The 16,546-nt window shown below is 37.4% G+C and overlaps 5 non-coding genes across 5 annotated transcripts; all 5 read right to left on the bottom strand.

Moving 5' to 3' along the window:
* Positions 1 to 1,267: 1,267 nt before the first annotated feature.
* On the bottom strand, positions 1,268 to 1,340 carry trnar-ucg (transfer RNA arginine (anticodon UCG)). Its single transcript has one exon. It is a non-coding gene; the product is annotated as a tRNA-Arg (tRNA).
* A 3,886-nt stretch (positions 1,341 to 5,226) lies between these two features.
* On the bottom strand, positions 5,227 to 5,299 carry trnar-ucg (transfer RNA arginine (anticodon UCG)). The gene has a single exon. It is a non-coding gene; the product is annotated as a tRNA-Arg (tRNA).
* A 6,809-nt stretch (positions 5,300 to 12,108) lies between these two features.
* Positions 12,109 to 12,181, bottom strand: trnar-ucg (transfer RNA arginine (anticodon UCG)). The gene has a single exon. It is a non-coding gene; the product is annotated as a tRNA-Arg (tRNA).
* Positions 12,182 to 14,113: 1,932 nt separating this feature from the next.
* Positions 14,114 to 14,186, bottom strand: trnar-ucg (transfer RNA arginine (anticodon UCG)). The gene has a single exon. It is a non-coding gene; the product is annotated as a tRNA-Arg (tRNA).
* Positions 14,187 to 16,118: 1,932 nt separating this feature from the next.
* trnar-ucg (transfer RNA arginine (anticodon UCG)) lies at positions 16,119 to 16,191 on the bottom strand. The gene has a single exon. It is a non-coding gene; the product is annotated as a tRNA-Arg (tRNA).
* Between the last annotated feature and the right edge of the window lie 355 nt (positions 16,192 to 16,546).

Raw genomic sequence — 16,546 nt, 5'->3', positions numbered from 1 at the left:
AACCAGGCACTTTTGCTCGCTGCTTGTGTTTCATATCATGGGTTCCATAATTGAGAATCAGCCTACTTTCAAAAGCAAAAATCACACACATTTGAAAGAGTGTTGTTTGCTTCTCAGATGGAACCTGCATGCCACATAAAAAGCCTTGGAAAAGCTCAGAAGTCCTCAAGATACCACAAATAGAAGTCTATAAAATATCTTGCTTCAATGACTGTGCACCAACCGAGAAACAAACGCGGTTCACAAGACTTGGAATTTTGCATGATACAACTACGACACTGGCATGTTACAACAATGGCTTTTTAAAAGCCCTAAAAATGAAAATTTAATCAGCGCGCTATTCCATGAGTATACATTCAAAACATTTTTTTCAAGCAAGCTTTGAGGCACTGTTTAAATTTGAGACGGACCTATCCTGCTTGTGTGCAACAACCATTTGAGACAGTACAAACACATTTTTTCGTTAATCTTTTCGCTCATTTAATGGAGAAAATCTTTGCAGATATCAAAATGCAATGTCCAAGATAATTTGGTCTTTAGCATTGTGTAAAATTGAAATTGGCTATTCAAGACTTTGCTTTGTTTTTTGTTTAGTCTCCAATCATTTGGCAACAGGAAGCGTTCTCATGCTCACCAAACATGATTTGACTAGGTTTAATATTTGTCCATATATTATCTCAGCTTCATTCTAGATGGCTTTAAAGGTTTTATAGCTTTGCAGTATCAACATGATTAGACTTGGATCCTTTATGAATATGACTAGCAAAACCATGCAGAGGAACACACTTGTTTTCTCTGCACCAGCCCTGAATCCAACCTGGATGGGAACCATGAATGGGAACCTTGCTGGTTTCCACTTTACAAAACTGTAAACAATTCCACCTTACAAAACTGTGATAATTTAATTTTTAAAAATCTTTTCAGCAAGTTCACATTTATAACCAGAACTACAAATAAAATAAAGAAGATACTCATTTTAAGAGCCTCAATGTATGCATCACTCATCTGCCAACATGGAACAGTTATGGGACTCTAGCAAATGTACACCATGGTGCAAAGCAAGCTTTTGAGTGATGCAGAAAAGTGGATCAAGATTGGGGACATGAGTGGTAACAGAAGTGGGGTGGGCCACTTCTTGCTGTTGGCACATTTATTGAGTCAATTTTAAGAGGTTTTCATTTTGTTTCCCATCTTCACTTTTTGGCCAAAGCAAGGGTGGATGACTGCAATCTCTTAAAGGGCTAAGCAAGAGTAGTACTGATATAAGTGACCCAGATGGGACTTGAACCCACAATCCTCAGCTCCGAAGGCTGATGCCTTATCCATTAGGCCACTGAGCCACATAACATAGTCATTGTGCACACTCTTGGAAGGTCTTCTCCATAAGACAAGTCCATTTTGTTTGTTTTTTTCACATAAAGAAAAGCCAGCAGTCTGGCAAGTAAAAGCAAAATGACGCACTTTTGCTGGCTACTAATTTGTCATATGAGGGGTTCCTTAACTGAGAATCAGTGCATTTTCAAAAGAAAAAAATCTCCCAGAAAACAGCATAGTTTTGACGGTAAAATTGAAATGATGTTCAGCCACTGGTTCCTTGACTCGTCAAGATTTTGCTTTGTCTTCTGTTTAATCTACAATCATTTGGCAACAGGAAGCGTTCTCATGCTCACCAAACATGATTTGACAAGGTTTAATATTTGTCCATATATTATCTCAGCTTCATTCTAGATGGCTTTAAAGGTTTTATAGCTTTGCAGTATCAACATGATTAGACTTGGATCCTTTATGAATATGACTAGCAAACACGCGACGCAAGAGACTTGTTTTCTCTGCACCAGTCAAGTATTCAACCTGGTTTACTAGACTGGAAAACTTGCTGCTTTGCACTTCACAAAAATCTAACCCCAATCAGTGCTCGTTTCTGATATTGTAAAATTTTAATGCCTTTTCAAGCAAGTTCACAAAGGCAAAAAGTTAATTTTGCATTATAGCCAACACTATGAGTAAAATAAACCAGGCACTTTTGCTCGCTGCTTGTGTGTCATATCATGGGTTCCATAATTGAGAATCAGCCTACTTTCAAAAGCAAAAATCACACACATTTGAAAGAGTGTTGTTTGCTTCTCAGATGGAACCTGCATGCCACATAAAAAGCCTTGGAAAAGCTCAGAAGTCCTCAAGATACCACAAATAGAAGTCTATAAAATATCTTGCTTCAATGACTGTGCACCAGCCGAGAAACAAACGCGGTTCACAAGACTTGGAATTTTGCATGATACCACTATGACACTGGCATGTTACAACAATGGCTTTTTAAAAGCCCTAAAAATGAAAATTTAATCAGAGCGCTATTCCATGAGTATACATTCAAAACATTTTTTCAAGCAAGCTTTGAGGCACTGTTTAAATTTGAGATGGACCTATCCTGTTTGTGTGCAACAACCATTTGAGACAGTACAAACACATTTTTTCGTTAATCTTTTCGCTCATTTAATGGAGAAAATCTTTGCAGATATCAAAATGCAATGTCCAAGATAATTTGGTCTTTAGCATTGTGTAAAATTGAAATTGGCTATTCAAGACTTTGCTTTGTTTTTTGCTTAGTCTCCAATCATTTGGCAACAGGAAGCGTTCTCATGCTCACCAAACATGATTTGACTAGGTTTAATATTTGTCCATATATTATCTCAGCTTCATTCTAGATGGCTTTAAAGGTTTTATAGCTTTGCAGTATCAACATGATTAGACTTGGATCCTTTATGAATATGACTAGCAAACACGCGACGCAAGAGACTTGTTTTCTCTGCACCAGTCAAGTATTCAACCTGGTTTACTAGACTGGAAAACTTGCTGCTTTCCACTTCCCAAAAATCTAACCCCAATCAGTGCTCGTTTCTGATAATGTAAAATTTTAACGCCTTTTCAAGCAAGTTCACAAAGGCAAAAAGTTAATTTTGCATTATAGCCAACACTATGAGTAAAATAAACCAGGCACTTTTGCTCGCTGCTTGTGTGTCATATCATGGGTTCCATAATTGAGAATCAGCCTACTTTCAAAAGCAAAAATCACACACATTTGAAAGAGTGTTGTTTGCTTCTCAGATGGAACCTGCATGCCACATAAAAAGCCTTGGAAAAGCTCAGAAGTCCTCAAGATACCACAAATAGAAGTCTATAAAATATCTTGCTTCAATGACTGTGCACCAGCCGAGAAACAAACGCGGTTCACAAGACTTGGAATTTTGCATGATACCACTATGACACTGGCATGTTACAACAATGGCTTTTTAAAAGCCCTAAAAATGAAAATTTAATCAGAGCGCTATTCCATGAGTATACATTCAAAACATTTTTTCAAGCAAGCTTTGAGGCACTGTTTAAATTTGAGATGGACCTATCCTGCTTGTGTGCAACAACCATTTGAGACAGTACAAACACATTTTTTCGTTAATCTTTTCGCTCATTTAATGGAGAAAATCTTTGCAGATATCAAAATGCAATGTCCAAGATAATTTGGTCTTTAGCATTGTGTAAAATTGAATTTGGCTATTCAAGACTTTGCTTTGTTTTTTGCTTAGTCTCCAATCATTTGGCAACAGGAAGCGTTCTCATGCTCACCAAACATGATTTGACTAGGTTTAATATTTGTCCATATATTATCTCAGCTTCATTCTAGATGGCTTTAAAGGTTTTATAGCTTTGCAGTATCAACATGATTAGACTTGGATCCTTTATGAATATGACTAGCAAACACGCGACGCAAGAGACTTGTTTTCTCTGCACCAGTCAAGTATTCAACCTGGTTTACTAGACTGGAAAACTTGCTGCTTTCCACTTCACAAAAATCTAACCCCAATCAGTGCTCGTTTCTGATAATGTAAAATTTTAATGCCTTTTCAAGCAAGTTCACAAAGGCAAAAAGTTAATTTTGCATTATAGCCAACACTATGAGTAAAATAAACCAGGCACTTTTGCTCGCTGCTTGTGTTTCATATCATGGGTTCCATAATTGAGAATCAGCCTACTTTCAAAAGCAAAAATCACACACATTTGAAAGAGTGTTGTTTGCTTCTCAGATGGAACCTGCATGCCACATAAAAAGCCTTGGAAAAGCTCAGAAGTCCTCAAGATACCACAAATAGAAGTCTATAAAATATCTTGCTTCAATGACTGTGCACCAACCGAGAAACAAACGCGGTTCACAAGACTTGGAATTTTGCATGATACAACTACGACACTGGCATGTTACAACAATGGCTTTTTAAAAGCCCTAAAAATGAAAATTTAATCAGCGCGCTATTCCATGAGTATACATTCAAAACATTTTTTTCAAGCAAGCTTTGAGGCACTGTTTAAATTTGAGACGGACCTATCCTGCTTGTGTGCAACAACCATTTGAGACAGTACAAACACATTTTTTCGTTAATCTTTTCGCTCATTTAATGGAGAAAATCTTTGCAGATATCAAAATGCAATGTCCAAGATAATTTGGTCTTTAGCATTGTGTAAAATTGAAATTGGCTATTCAAGACTTTGCTTTGTTTTTTGTTTAGTCTCCAATCATTTGGCAACAGGAAGCGTTCTCATGCTCACCAAACATGATTTGACTAGGTTTAATATTTGTCCATATATTATCTCAGCTTCATTCTAGATGGCTTTAAAGGTTTTATAGCTTTGCAGTATCAACATGATTAGACTTGGATCCTTTATGAATATGACTAGCAAAACCATGCAGAGGAACACACTTGTTTTCTCTGCACCAGCCCTGAATCCAACCTGGATGGGAACCATGAATGGGAACCTTGCTGGTTTCCACTTTACAAAACTGTAAACAATTCCACCTTACAAAACTGTGATAATTTAATTTTTAAAAATCTTTTCAGCAAGTTCACATTTATAACCAGAACTACAAATAAAATAAAGAAGATACTCATTTTAAGAGCCTCAATGTATGCATCACTCATCTGCCAACATGGAACAGTTATGGGACTCTAGCAAATGTACACCATGGTGCAAAGCAAGCTTTTGAGTGATGCAGAAAAGTGGATCAAGATTGGGGACATGAGTGGTAACAGAAGTGGGGTGGGCCACTTCTTGCTGTTGGCACATTTATTGAGTCAATTTTAAGAGGTTTTCATTTTGTTTCCCATCTTCACTTTTTGGCCAAAGCAAGGGTGGATGACTGCAATCTCTTAAAGGGCTAAGCAAGAGTAGTACTGATATAAGTGACCCAGATGGGACTTGAACCCACAATCCTCAGCTCCGAAGGCTGATGCCTTATCCATTAGGCCACTGAGCCACATAACATAGTCATTGTGCACACTCTTGGAAGGTCTTCTCCATAAGACAAGTCCATTTTGTTTGTTTTTTTCACATAAAGAAAAGCCAGCAGTCTGGCAAGTAAAAGCAAAATGACGCACTTTTGCTGGCTACTAATTTGTCATATGAGGGGTTCCTTAACTGAGAATCAGTGCATTTTCAAAAGAAAAAAATCTCCCAGAAAACAGCATAGTTTTGACGGTAAAATTGAAATGATGTTCAGCCACTGGTTCCTTGACTCGTCAAGATTTTGCTTTGTCTTCTGTTTAATCTACAATCATTTGGCAACAGGAAGCGTTCTCATGCTCACCAAACATGATTTGACAAGGTTTAATATTTGTCCATATATTATCTCAGCTTCATTCTAGATGGCTTTAAAGGTTTTATAGCTTTGCAGTATCAACATGATTAGACTTGGATCCTTTATGAATATGACTAGCAAACACGCGACGCAAGAGACTTGTTTTCTCTGCACCAGTCAAGTATTCAACCTGGTTTACTAGACTGGAAAACTTGCTGCTTTGCACTTCACAAAAATCTAACCCCAATCAGTGCTCGTTTCTGATATTGTAAAATTTTAATGCCTTTTCAAGCAAGTTCACAAAGGCAAAAAGTTAATTTTGCATTATAGCCAACACTATGAGTAAAATAAACCAGGCACTTTTGCTCGCTGCTTGTGTGTCATATCATGGGTTCCATAATTGAGAATCAGCCTACTTTCAAAAGCAAAAATCACACACATTTGAAAGAGTGTTGTTTGCTTCTCAGATGGAACCTGCATGCCACATAAAAAGCCTTGGAAAAGCTCAGAAGTCCTCAAGATACCACAAATAGAAGTCTATAAAATATCTTGCTTCAATGACTGTGCACCAGCCGAGAAACAAACGCGGTTCACAAGACTTGGAATTTTGCATGATACCACTATGACACTGGCATGTTACAACAATGGCTTTTTAAAAGCCCTAAAAATGAAAATTTAATCAGAGCGCTATTCCATGAGTATACATTCAAAACATTTTTTCAAGCAAGCTTTGAGGCACTGTTTAAATTTGAGATGGACCTATCCTGTTTGTGTGCAACAACCATTTGAGACAGTACAAACACATTTTTTCGTTAATCTTTTCGCTCATTTAATGGAGAAAATCTTTGCAGATATCAAAATGCAATGTCCAAGATAATTTGGTCTTTAGCATTGTGTAAAATTGAAATTGGCTATTCAAGACTTTGCTTTGTTTTTTGCTTAGTCTCCAATCATTTGGCAACAGGAAGCGTTCTCATGCTCACCAAACATGATTTGACTAGGTTTAATATTTGTCCATATATTATCTCAGCTTCATTCTAGATGGCTTTAAAGGTTTTATAGCTTTGCAGTATCAACATGATTAGACTTGGATCCTTTATGAATATGACTAGCAAACACGCGACGCAAGAGACTTGTTTTCTCTGCACCAGTCAAGTATTCAACCTGGTTTACTAGACTGGAAAACTTGCTGCTTTCCACTTCCCAAAAATCTAACCCCAATCAGTGCTCGTTTCTGATAATGTAAAATTTTAACGCCTTTTCAAGCAAGTTCACAAAGGCAAAAAGTTAATTTTGCATTATAGCCAACACTATGAGTAAAATAAACCAGGCACTTTTGCTCGCTGCTTGTGTGTCATATCATGGGTTCCATAATTGAGAATCAGCCTACTTTCAAAAGCAAAAATCACACACATTTGAAAGAGTGTTGTTTGCTTCTCAGATGGAACCTGCATGCCACATAAAAAGCCTTGGAAAAGCTCAGAAGTCCTCAAGATACCACAAATAGAAGTCTATAAAATATCTTGCTTCAATGACTGTGCACCAGCCGAGAAACAAACGCGGTTCACAAGACTTGGAATTTTGCATGATACCACTATGACACTGGCATGTTACAACAATGGCTTTTTAAAAGCCCTAAAAATGAAAATTTAATCAGAGCGCTATTCCATGAGTATACATTCAAAACATTTTTTCAAGCAAGCTTTGAGGCACTGTTTAAATTTGAGATGGACCTATCCTGTTTGTGTGCAACAACCATTTGAGACAGTACAAACACATTTTTTCGTTAATCTTTTCGCTCATTTAATGGAGAAAATCTTTGCAGATATCAAAATGCAATGTCCAAGATAATTTGGTCTTTAGCATTGTGTAAAATTGAAATTGGCTATTCAAGACTTTGCTTTGTTTTTTGCTTAGTCTCCAATCATTTGGCAACAGGAAGCGTTCTCATGCTCACCAAACATGATTTGACTAGGTTTAATATTTGTCCATATATTATCTCAGCTTCATTCTAGATGGCTTTAAAGGTTTTATAGCTTTGCAGTATCAACATGATTAGACTTGGATCCTTTATGAATATGACTAGCAAACACGCGACGCAAGAGACTTGTTTTCTCTGCACCAGTCAAGTATTCAACCTGGTTTACTAGACTGGAAAACTTGCTGCTTTCCACTTCCCAAAAATCTAACCCCAATCAGTGCTCGTTTCTGATAATGTAAAATTTTAACGCCTTTTCAAGCAAGTTCACAAAGGCAAAAAGTTAATTTTGCATTATAGCCAACACTATGAGTAAAATAAACCAGGCACTTTTGCTCGCTGCTTGTGTGTCATATCATGGGTTCCATAATTGAGAATCAGCCTACTTTCAAAAGCAAAAATCACACACATTTGAAAGAGTGTTGTTTGCTTCTCAGATGGAACCTGCATGCCACATAAAAAGCCTTGGAAAAGCTCAGAAGTCCTCAAGATACCACAAATAGAAGTCTATAAAATATCTTGCTTCAATGACTGTGCACCAGCCGAGAAACAAACGCGGTTCACAAGACTTGGAATTTTGCATGATACCACTATGACACTGGCATGTTACAACAATGGCTTTTTAAAAGCCCTAAAAATGAAAATTTAATCAGAGCGCTATTCCATGAGTATACATTCAAAACATTTTTTCAAGCAAGCTTTGAGGCACTGTTTAAATTTGAGATGGACCTATCCTGCTTGTGTGCAACAACCATTTGAGACAGTACAAACACATTTTTTCGTTAATCTTTTCGCTCATTTAATGGAGAAAATCTTTGCAGATATCAAAATGCAATGTCCAAGATAATTTGGTCTTTAGCATTGTGTAAAATTGAATTTGGCTATTCAAGACTTTGCTTTGTTTTTTGCTTAGTCTCCAATCATTTGGCAACAGGAAGTGTTCTCATGCTCACCAAACATGATTTGACTAGGTTTAATATTTGTCCATATATTATCTCAGCTTCATTCTAGATGGCTTTAAAGGTTTTATAGCTTTGCAGTATCAACATGATTAGACTTGGATCCTTTATGAATATGACTAGCAAACACGCGACGCAAGAGACTTGTTTTCTCTGCACCAGTCAAGTATTCAACCTGGTTTACTAGACTGGAAAACTTGCTGCTTTCCACTTCACAAAAATCTAACCCCAATCAGTGCTCGTTTCTGATAATGTAAAATTTTAATGCCTTTTCAAGCAAGTTCACAAAGGCAAAAAGTTAATTTTGCATTATAGCCAACACTATGAGTAAAATAAACCAGGCACTTTTGCTCGCTGCTTGTGTTTCATATCATGGGTTCCATAATTGAGAATCAGCCTACTTTCAAAAGCAAAAATCACACACATTTGAAAGAGTGTTGTTTGCTTCTCAGATGGAACCTGCATGCCACATAAAAAGCCTTGGAAAAGCTCAGAAGTCCTCAAGATACCACAAATAGAAGTCTATAAAATATCTTGCTTCAATGACTGTGCACCAACCGAGAAACAAACGCGGTTCACAAGACTTGGAATTTTGCATGATACAACTACGACACTGGCATGTTACAACAATGGCTTTTTAAAAGCCCTAAAAATGAAAATTTAATCAGCGCGCTATTCCATGAGTATACATTCAAAACATTTTTTTCAAGCAAGCTTTGAGGCACTGTTTAAATTTGAGACGGACCTATCCTGCTTGTGTGCAACAACCATTTGAGACAGTACAAACACATTTTTTCGTTAATCTTTTCGCTCATTTAATGGAGAAAATCTTTGCAGATATCAAAATGCAATGTCCAAGATAATTTGGTCTTTAGCATTGTGTAAAATTGAAATTGGCTATTCAAGACTTTGCTTTGTTTTTTGCTTAGTCTCCAATCATTTGGCAACAGGAAGCGTTCTCATGCTCACCAAACATGATTTGACTAGGTTTAATATTTGTCCATATATTAGCTCAGCTTCATTCTAGATGGCTTTAAAGGTTTTATAGCTTTGCAGTATCAACATGATTAGACTTGGATCCTTTATGAATATGACTAGCAAACACGCGACGCAAGAGACTTGTTTTCTCTGCACCAGTCAAGTATTCAACCTGGTTTACTAGACTGGAAAACTTGCTGCTTTCCACTTCCCAAAAATCTAACCCCAATCAGTGCTCGTTTCTGATAATGTAAAATTTTAACGCCTTTTCAAGCAAGTTCACAAAGGCAAAAAGTTAATTTTGCATTATAGCCAACACTATGAGTAAAATAAACCAGGCACTTTTGCTCGCTGCTTGTGTGTCATATCATGGGTTCCATAATTGAGAATCAGCCTACTTTCAAAAGCAAAAATCACACACATTTGAAAGAGTGTTGTTTGCTTCTCAGATGGAACCTGCATGCCACATAAAAAGCCTTGGAAAAGCTCAGAAGTCCTCAAGATACCACAAATAGAAGTCTATAAAATATCTTGCTTCAATGACTGTGCACCAGCCGAGAAACAAACGCGGTTCACAAGACTTGGAATTTTGCATGATACCACTATGACACTGGCATGTTACAACAATGGCTTTTTAAAAGCCCTAAAAATGAAAATTTAATCAGAGCGCTATTCCATGAGTATACATTCAAAACATTTTTTCAAGCAAGCTTTGAGGCACTGTTTAAATTTGAGATGGACCTATCCTGCTTGTGTGCAACAACCATTTGAGACAGTACAAACACATTTTTTCGTTAATCTTTTCGCTCATTTAATGGAGAAAATCTTTGCAGATATCAAAATGCAATGTCCAAGATAATTTGGTCTTTAGCATTGTGTAAAATTGAATTTGGCTATTCAAGACTTTGCTTTGTTTTTTGCTTAGTCTCCAATCATTTGGCAACAGGAAGTGTTCTCATGCTCACCAAACATGATTTGACTAGGTTTAATATTTGTCCATATATTATCTCAGCTTCATTCTAGATGGCTTTAAAGGTTTTATAGCTTTGCAGTATCAACATGATTAGACTTGGATCCTTTATGAATATGACTAGCAAACACGCGACGCAAGAGACTTGTTTTCTCTGCACCAGTCAAGTATTCAACCTGGTTTACTAGACTGGAAAACTTGCTGCTTTCCACTTCACAAAAATCTAACCCCAATCAGTGCTCGTTTCTGATAATGTAAAATTTTAATGCCTTTTCAAGCAAGTTCACAAAGGCAAAAAGTTAATTTTGCATTATAGCCAACACTATGAGTAAAATAAACCAGGCACTTTTGCTCGCTGCTTGTGTTTCATATCATGGGTTCCATAATTGAGAATCAGCCTACTTTCAAAAGCAAAAATCACACACATTTGAAAGAGTGTTGTTTGCTTCTCAGATGGAACCTGCATGCCACATAAAAAGCCTTGGAAAAGCTCAGAAGTCCTCAAGATACCACAAATAGAAGTCTATAAAATATCTTGCTTCAATGACTGTGCACCAACCGAGAAACAAACGCGGTTCACAAGACTTGGAATTTTGCATGATACAACTACGACACTGGCATGTTACAACAATGGCTTTTTAAAAGCCCTAAAAATGAAAATTTAATCAGCGCGCTATTCCATGAGTATACATTCAAAACATTTTTTTCAAGCAAGCTTTGAGGCACTGTTTAAATTTGAGACGGACCTATCCTGCTTGTGTGCAACAACCATTTGAGACAGTACAAACACATTTTTTCGTTAATCTTTTCGCTCATTTAATGGAGAAAATCTTTGCAGATATCAAAATGCAATGTCCAAGATAATTTGGTCTTTAGCATTGTGTAAAATTGAAATTGGCTATTCAAGACTTTGCTTTGTTTTTTGCTTAGTCTCCAATCATTTGGCAACAGGAAGCGTTCTCATGCTCACCAAACATGATTTGACTAGGTTTAATATTTGTCCATATATTATCTCAGCTTCATTCTAGATGGCTTTAAAGGTTTTATAGCTTTGCAGTATCAACATGATTAGACTTGGATCCTTTATGAATATGACTAGCAAAACCATGCAGAGGAACACACTTGTTTTCTCTGCACCAGCCCTGAATCCAACCTGGATGGGAACCATGAATGGGAACCTTGCTGGTTTCCACTTTACAAAACTGTAAACAATTCCACCTTACAAAACTGTGATAATTTAATTTTTAAAAATCTTTTCAGCAAGTTCACATTTATAACCAGAACTACAAATAAAATAAAGAAGATACTCATTTTAAGAGCCTCAATGTATGCATCACTCATCTGCCAACATGGAACAGTTATGGGACTCTAGCAAATGTACACCATGGTGCAAAGCAAGCTTTTGAGTGATGCAGAAAAGTGGATCAAGATTGGGGACATGAGTGGTAACAGAAGTGGGGTGGGCCACTTCTTGCTGTTGGCACATTTATTGAGTCAATTTTAAGAGGTTTTCATTTTGTTTCCCATCTTCACTTTTTGGCCAAAGCAAGGGTGGATGACTGCAATCTCTTAAAGGGCTAAGCAAGAGTAGTACTGATATAAGTGACCCAGATGGGACTTGAACCCACAATCCTCAGCTCCGAAGGCTGATGCCTTATCCATTAGGCCACTGAGCCAAACGACACACTGATTGTGCACACTCTTGGAAGGTCTTCTCCATAAGACAAGTCCATTTTGTTTGTTTTTTTCACATAAAGAATAGCCAGCAGTCTGGCAAGTAAAAGCAAAATGACGCACTTTTGCTGGCTACTCGTTTGTCATATGAGGGGTTCCTTAAGTGAGAATCAGTGTATTTTCAAAAGAAAAAAATCTCCCAGAGCATAGTTTTGACGGTAAAATTGAAATGATGTTCAGCCACTGGTTCCTTGGCTCGTCAAGACTTTGCTTTGTCTTTTGTTTAATCTACAATCATTTGGCAACAGGAAGCGTTCTCATGCTCACCAAACATGATTTGACTAGGTTTAATATTTGTCCATATATTATCTCAGCTTCATTCTAGATGGCTTTAAAGGTTTTATAGCTTTGCAGTATCAACATGATTAGACTTGGATCCTTTATGAATATGACTAGCAAACACGCGACGCAAGAGACTTGTTTTCTCTGCACCAGTCAAGTATTCAACCTGGTTTACTAGACTGGAAAACTTGCTGCTTTCCACTTCCCAAAAATCTAACCCCAATCAGTGCTCGTTTCTGATAATGTAAAATTTTAACGCCTTTTCAAGCAAGTTCACAAAGGCAAAAAGTTAATTTTGCATTATAGCCAACACTATGAGTAAAATAAACCAGGCACTTTTGCTCGCTGCTTGTGTGTCATATCATGGGTTCCATAATTGAGAATCAGCCTACTTTCAAAAGCAAAAATCACACACATTTGAAAGAGTGTTGTTTGCTTCTCAGATGGAACCTGCATGCCACATAAAAAGCCTTGGAAAAGCTCAGAAGTCCTCAAGATACCACAAATAGAAGTCTATAAAATATCTTGCTTCAATGACTGTGCACCAGCCGAGAAACAAACGCGGTTCACAAGACTTGGAATTTTGCATGATACCACTACGACACTGGCATGTTACAACAATGGCTTTTTAAAAGCCCTAAAAATGAAAATTTAATCAGAGCGCTATTCCATGAGTATACATTCAAAACATTTTTTCAAGCAAGCTTTGAGGCACTGTTTAAATTTGAGATGGACCTATCCTGCTTGTGTGCAACAACCATTTGAGACAGTACAAACACATTTTTTCGTTAATCTTTTCGCTCATTTAATGGAGAAAATCTTTGCAGATATCAAAATGCAATGTCCAAGATAATTTGGTCTTTAGCATTGTGTAAAATTGAAATTGGCTATTCAAGACTTTGCTTTGTTTTTTGTTTAGTCTCCAATCATTTGGCAACAGGAAGCGTTCTCATGCTCAACCAACACGACTTGTCACGGTTTCGGATTTCTCAAAATATTCTTTCCGCTTCATTCTAGATGGCTTTAAAGGTTTTATAGCTTTGCAGTATCAACGTGATTAGACTTGGATCCTTTATGAATATGACTAGCAAAACCATGCAGAGGAACACACTTGTTTTCTCTGCACCACCCCTGAATCCAATCTGGATGGGAACCATGAATGGGAACCTTGCTGGTTTCCACTTTACAAAACTGTAAACAATTCCACTTTACAAAACTGTGATAATTTAATTTTTAAAAATCTTTTCAGCAAGTTCACATTTATAACCAGAACTACAAATAAAATAAAGAAGATACTCATTTTAAGAGCCTCAATGTATGCATCACTCATCTGCCAACATGGAACAGTTATGGGACTCTAGCAAATGTACACCATGGTGCAAAGCAAGCTTTTGAGTGATGCAGAAAGGTGGATCAAGATTGGGGACATGAGTGGTAACAGAAGTGGGGTGGGCCACTTCTTGCTGTTGGCACATTTATTCAGTCAATTTTAAGAGGTTTTCATTTTGTTTCCCATCTTCACTTTTTGGCCAAAGCAAGGGTGGATGACTGCAACCTCTTAAAGGGCTAAGCAAGAGTAGTACTGATATAAGTGACCCAGATGGGACTTGAACCCACAATCCTCAGCTCCGAAGGCTGATGCCTTATCCATTAGGCCACTGAGCCAAACGACAAACTGATTGTGCACACTCTTGGAAGGTCTTCTCCATAAGACAAGTCCATTTTGTTTGTTTTTTTCACATAAAGAATAGCCAGCAGTCTGGCAAGTAAAAGCAAAATGACGCACTTTTGCTGGCTACTCGTTTGTCATATGAGGGGTTCCTTAAGTGAGAATCAGTGTATTTTCAAAAGAAAAAAATCTCCCAGAGCATAGTTTTGACGGTAAAATTGAAATGATGTTCAGCCACTGGTTCCTTGGCTCGTCAAGACTTTGCTTTGTCTTTTGTTTAATCTACAATCATTTGGCAACAGGAAGCGTTCTCATGCTCACCAAACATGATTTGACTAGGTTTAATATTTGTCCATATATTATCTCAGCTTCATTCTAGATGGCTTTAAAGGTTTTATAGCTTTGCAGTATCAACATGATTAGACTTGGATCCTTTATGAATATGACTAGCAAACACGCGACGCAAGAGACTTGTTTTCTCTGCACCAGTCAAGTATTCAACCTGGTTTACTAGACTGGAAAACTTGCTGCTTTCCACTTCCCAAAAATCTAACCCCAATCAGTGCTCGTTTCTGATAATGTAAAATTTTAACGCCTTTTCAAGCAAGTTCACAAAGGCAAAAAGTTAATTTTGCATTATAGCCAACACTATGAGTAAAATAAACCAGGCACTTTTGCTCGCTGCTTGTGTGTCATATCATGGGTTCCATAATTGAGAATCAGCCTACTTTCAAAAGCAAAAATCACACACATTTGAAAGAGTGTTGTTTGCTTCTCAGATGGAACCTGCATGCCACATAAAAAGCCTTGGAAAAGCTCAGAAGTCCTCAAGATACCACAAATAGAAGTCTATAAAATATCTTGCTTCAATGACTGTGCACCAGCCGAGAAACAAACGCGGTTCACAAGACTTGGAATTTTGCATGATACCACTACGACACTGGCATGTTACAACAATGGCTTTTTAAAAGCCCTAAAAATGAAAATTTAATCAGAGCGCTATTCCATGAGTATACATTCAAAACATTTTTTCAAGCAAGCTTTGAGGCACTGTTTAAATTTGAGATGGACCTATCCTGCTTGTGTGCAACAACCATTTGAGACAGTACAAACACATTTTTTCGTTAATCTTTTCGCTCATTTAATGGAGAAAATCTTTGCAGATATCAAAATGCAATGTCCAAGATAATTTGGTCTTTAGCATTGTGTAAAATTGAAATTGGCTATTCAAGACTTTGCTTTGTTTTTTGTTTAGTCTCCAATCATTTGGCAACAGGAAGCGTTCTCATGCTCAACCAACACGACTTGTCACGGTTTCGGATTTCTCAAAATATTCTTTCCGCTTCATTCTAGATGGCTTTAAAGGTTTTATAGCTTTGCAGTATCAACGTGATTAGACTTGGATCCTTTATGAATATGACTAGCAAAACCATGCAGAGGAACACACTTGTTTTCTCTGCACCACCCCTGAATCCAATCTGGATGGGAACCATGAATGGGAACCTTGCTGGTTTCCACTTTACAAAACTGTAAACAATTCCACTTTACAAAACTGTGATAATTTAATTTTTAAAAATCTTTTCAGCAAGTTCACATTTATAACCAGAACTACAAATAAAATAAAGAAGATACTCATTTTAAGAGCCTCAATGTATGCATCACTCATCTGCCAACATGGAACAGTTATGGGACTCTAGCAAATGTACACCATGGTGCAAAGCAAGCTTTTGAGTGATGCAGAAAGGTGGATCAAGATTGGGGACATGAGTGGTAACAGAAGTGGGGTGGGCCACTTCTTGCTGTTGGCACATTTATTCAGTCAATTTTAAGAGGTTTTCATTTTGTTTCCCATCTTCACTTTTTGGCCAAAGCAAGGGTGGATGACTGCAACCTCTTAAAGGGCTAAGCAAGAGTAGTACTGATATAAGTGACCCAGATGGGACTTGAACCCACAATCCTCAGCTCCGAAGGCTGATGCCTTATCCATTAGGCCACTGAGCCAAACGACAAACTGATTGTGCACACTCTTGGAAGGTCTTCTCCATAAGACAAGTCCATTTTGTTTGTTTTTTTCACATAAAGAATAGCCAGCAGTCTGGCAAGTAAAAGCAAAATGACGCACTTTTGCTGGCTACTCGTTTGTCATGTGAGGGGTTCCTTAAGTGAGAATCAGTGTATTTTCAAAAGAAAAAAATCTCCCAGAGCATAGTTTTGACGGTAAAATTGAAATGATGTTCAGCCACTGGTTCCTTGGCTCGTCAAGACTTTGCTTTGTCTTTTGTTTAATCTACAATCATTTGGCAACAGGAAGCGTTCTCATGCTCACCAAACATGATTTGACTAGGTTTAATATTTG

This window comes from Electrophorus electricus, chromosome 22 (genome assembly GCF_041902795.1).
Source record: "Electrophorus electricus isolate QZ-2024a chromosome 22, ASM4190279v1, whole genome shotgun sequence".
Classification (NCBI taxonomy): Eukaryota; Metazoa; Chordata; class Actinopteri; order Gymnotiformes; family Gymnotidae; genus Electrophorus; species Electrophorus electricus.
The sequence above is the reverse complement of the archived record's forward strand: the minus strand, read 5'-3'. Positions and strand labels throughout refer to the sequence as shown.